This window comes from Benincasa hispida, chromosome 6, assembly GCF_027475165.1.
Source record: "Benincasa hispida cultivar pf3 chromosome 6, pf3_genome.v1.1, whole genome shotgun sequence".
Taxonomy (NCBI): Eukaryota; Viridiplantae; Streptophyta; class Magnoliopsida; order Cucurbitales; family Cucurbitaceae; genus Benincasa; species Benincasa hispida.
The window spans coordinates 53,705,206-53,709,797 of NC_143483.1; the positions used below are offsets into that span (position 1 = coordinate 53,705,206).

Here is a 4,592-nt window from a genome sequence, read left to right on the forward strand (position 1 = left end):
AGTTAAATCTTAGAAAAAATTACCAAATCCAAACAAATAAAACTTTCAAGTTAAATGAAACACCCACACATCCCTTATAACTCAAACAAAAACAAGCCTATCCAGAGAAAAAAATCATAAGATAAAAAAATAAATTAATTAAAAGCCTTCAGTTCAAAACTAATCACATAGATGCACACCACAATCGTAACAAACTCTAAACTAAAGGATATAATAAAAAAATAAAACGAAAACTCTCTCATCAGTTGCATATGAAATTGAGTGATAAAAGGAAAACATGTGAGTAGATGAGAAAATATAGAATAATGCGGGAGAAAAATAAATGAGAGTGATATTAAGATTTAAATAAGGGAACAATTGAAATAATTTTTTTTTTTAATTGGCAAGTTAAAAGCTTGGAGCTACGGAAGAAATTTTATTTATCTCTCTTGCTACCCGATACAATTTCCCTTATTACCGAGTGTTTTATCATTAATTACATTTTCAACACTTATTCAAATTCAATTTGATAAAATTTGACTGAATTATTGAAATATCCATCAATACCCATAAATCAATATAATCACAAGATAAGTCAAAAGTTCCAAAAAAGATAGGAAGATAAATACTATATAAAAAGTAGATTTATCTAATTATATCTAATATTAGTTTATTAGGATTAAGAAATATCTATCTCATCATTATCATATGAGAAAAAGGTAAACTCTATTTCATTATCTCTATAAATACATCAGTATAACTCTATATAAGGCACCTGGAAGTCATGTGCGTTTTCTTCCGACCAAAATCTGACATTGATAAACATCAATATTAAAAATGAATCAAACTTTTGTTCTCGAATATCCTTTATAAATACATTTAAAATGTACAAAATCCCACCTATTATCTTTAAAATGAATGTGAATACTAATAACAAATTACAAATTATATAACTTAGTTTGAAAATAAAAATAACTTTTAAGTTATTGCTTTTAATAATTTTTAAAATAAGAATATTTTATCGATGTAGTCGTAATATTAAAATCCCAATAATATTGATATATATTTTAATTAAATCCACCCGGTAAATTTTGATTGAATCGTGTGAAGTTTAATAAGTTTATTTAATCGCTAATTTAGTAAGCTTTAAACAAAGAGTTCGCGTGGCCTAATGGATAAGGCGCTCGCCTCCGGAGCGGGAGATTGTGGGTTCGAGTCCCACCGTGAACGCTATTTTATTTCATCCCTAAATTTTTTAATGACATAGATTAGCCAGAAAAAAAAGAAAAAAAAAAAAACAAAGAAAAACAGAGGCAGTTACTTTGAAAAAAATGTTGTATATATTTAGAAGTGTTTTCAAAATAAAAATTAAATTGTGAAAATTCGAAAAAAATGAATTTTTAAAAATTTATTTTTGTTTTTAGAAATTGAATGAGATTACAAATAGTTACATAGAAACTAAGAAAAATATGAATAAAAAATTGTGAGAAAACACTCACGACTTTTAAAAACTACATACATTTAAAATTAACTTCTAGACAAATTATTTAGTTTTTATTTTTTGTTCTTAAAAAATAATTCAACACCACTTCAATTTGTTGAATTCTATGGTATGTTGTATGTATTTTAGAAGTGTTTTCAAAATCAAAATTAAGTTGTGAAATTATTTTTTTCATAAAAAAATTTAAAAACTTATTTTTGTTTTTAGAATTAGACTGAGATTTCAAATGCTTACATAGAAATTATGAAAATTATGAATAAAAAATTGTGAAAAAGCAAGCATGACTTTCAAAAACTACAAAAACTTTAAATTAACTTCCAGATGAATGTGTTCTTTTAGTTTTAAATGGTTAATATCTTCCTATTTGTATAATATCTAAAATTACCAGAATGCCTTTATTATTCTTCTATCTCACTTCCACCATGATTGTCGACGACTACCAACTACCTTCTATTTCGATGAAACTTCTGGCAACCATCTCCCTGATGACCTCCACCAACGACCACTCCGACAAACCAACTCCATTGACCACTACTAACAGACAACTCCACTAACTCACTTCCACCATGATTGTCGACGACTATCAACTACCTTCTATTTCAACGAAACTTCTGGCAACCATTTCCCTGATGACCTCCACCAACGACCACTCCGACAAACCAACTCCATTAACCACTACTGACAGACAACTCCAATATCCACTACCACCAACTTCGTGCACTCGCTCCTGATAACCAATTTCGATGGTCCCCACTAGCACCTATCTCTAGCAACCAACTCTAGTGCACAACTACAACTCCATTGTGGACTACCTCCAACGACCCCCACCGATGACTAACTTTAGTGACCATCTTCAACAATCAACTCTAACAATCCATTATGGCAACCAACTCTAGCAACAATCACCAATGTCGGCTAGCTCTAACGACCAACTACATCGATAAGCTCATAATGACTAACTCTAACGACCAATTGGATCGATCATATGTTACAAATATTTTAAAAATTGACCAATTAAAGTGCTTTTAATTATTATGTCAACATTTATAGAAGTCTAACATTAATGATAATACTTATAATATATAACAAATCAAACAAACTCATATATATGCTTTGAGTCTTCGAGGGTGGTGTTATGGTGCATTTAGGAACACCGTGATTGAGTGGTTTTTCTGCAATAAAGAATGATTCATGGGGACCTTGTTCGAGTCAATTCAGAGTTCCACAACGTCCTTTTGGGAAAGGTTTGAGGTGAGGTCAGGACCTTTAATTGATGGTAGTGGTTTACATACACAAGAGGAGTAGGGTGACAACAGGCGGGTTAGGTGGGCTAGCCCTTAAGATGGCTGGTTAGCTCTATCGTGTGATACTGCTTTGGGTGTTGCCTATTGCAGGAGAAGGTATCAACTGCGTGCTTCGAGACCACGGAGGAGTACTCATTATTGCTGGTGCAAACACTATGAAAGGAAATTGTGATGTGTTATATGCTGAGATTAATGTGATTGTTGAAGGACTTCGGGAAGTGACCTCGAGGGTGCAATTGCCTTTAGTGGTAGAGTCAAACTGCATAGTAGTTGTATACTTGTTGGCCAGGGAGGAAGAGGTCCTAACTTCGTTTAAGTCAGTAGCTGTAGGGATCATTTTTTAGGGGCTCATCATGAGCTTCAGTTTTATCACATTCGAAGTTTTCAGAATTTTCTTGCAAATGGGTTGACTTGTAGAATTCGAATGGGTCTCAATCTCAAGTTTAGCAGGATCATTTTCTTGATTGGTTGTGTTATCTAGTTGCGATTGATTTGACTAATTTATTTTTGTAGTTGTTGAATGCTTGCTTTTCTAAATTAAAAATAAAAACATAGTTTGTATTTTTTTAAAAAAAACTTGGTCAACAATTTTAATTTTTGTTTATAAAATTATCCATCCATAGCGTTATTTTATCGATTTATATTTGTTTTATATCCAGCAAATGTATCATTAGTTTGCGTGGCCTAATGGATAAGGCGCTCGCCTCCGGAGCGGGAGATTGTGGGTTCGAGTCCCATCGTGAACGTTTATAGATTATTATTATTTTTTTAAAAAATTTAAAATAAAAAAATCCTACAATGATGATTCAGCATTAAAAGAGAGAGAAAGAACTCGACACTTTTAATTTAAAAGGTCCTTTTTAAATATAAAAAATTATTTAAAAATATTTACCATTTATAGTAAAAAGTTTTAAAAGTGTTTGTTTTTGGAACTTTTTGTTATAAATTATAAATATTTTGTGGATTTATTTATTTATAAGATTTTTCCTAATTTAAAATCAAATTCGTAGCAAATAATAAGGAAACTATTCTTAATTATTTTTCTAAAAAAAAAAAAACTCGATATTCTTAATTCAAAATTAAATTCATAGCAAAATAATAAGGATTGCTTTCAAATATAGTAAAATGAATAAAAAAATTTACAAATATAACCATCGTGAACATTTTTTTTAATAAAAGAAATCCTATAATGATGATTAAGCATCAAACGAGAAAAAGAAAAAACTCAACCTCTTAATGTAAAAGGTCCTTTTTAAATATAAAAAATTATTTAAAAATATTTACACTTTATAATAAAAAGTTCTTAAAGTGTTTACTTTTGAGTTTTTTGCTATGAATTGTAAATATTTTTTGGATTTTTCTATCTATAAAAATTTCCCTAATTTAAAATCACATTCGTAGCAAAATAATAAGAAAACATGATATTCTTAATTATTTTTCTAAAAATAAAAAAGAAAAAACTCGATATTCTTAATTCAAAATCAAATTCGTAGTAAAATAATAAGAATTACTTTCAAATATAGTAAAATAATAAAAATATTTACAAATATAACTAACTAACATTTTTTTTTAATTTTTCAATAATGATGATTCAACATTAAAAAAAAAAGAAAAAAAACTTGATATTCTTAATTATTTTTCTAAAAAATAAAAAATAAAAAAAATTGACATTCTTGATTTGAAATCAAATTCTTAGCAAAATAATAAGGAAACTTGATATCTTTAAATATTTTTCTAAAAAGATAAAAGAAAAAAAGAAAAAAACTCTAGATTCTTAATTTAACTAGATTTACAACCTCCCTAACATC

General features: G+C 28.5%; 2 non-coding genes across 2 annotated transcripts; both read left to right on the top strand.

Moving 5' to 3' along the window:
• The first annotated feature begins 1,136 nt into the window (after nucleotides 1–1,136).
• On the top strand, nucleotides 1,137–1,209 carry TRNAR-CCG (transfer RNA arginine (anticodon CCG)). The gene has a single exon. It is a non-coding gene; the product is annotated as a tRNA-Arg (tRNA).
• A 2,248-nt stretch (nucleotides 1,210–3,457) lies between these two features.
• Nucleotides 3,458–3,530, top strand: TRNAR-CCG (transfer RNA arginine (anticodon CCG)). Its single transcript has one exon. It is a non-coding gene; the product is annotated as a tRNA-Arg (tRNA).
• The last annotated feature ends 1,062 nt before the right edge of the window (nucleotides 3,531–4,592 follow it).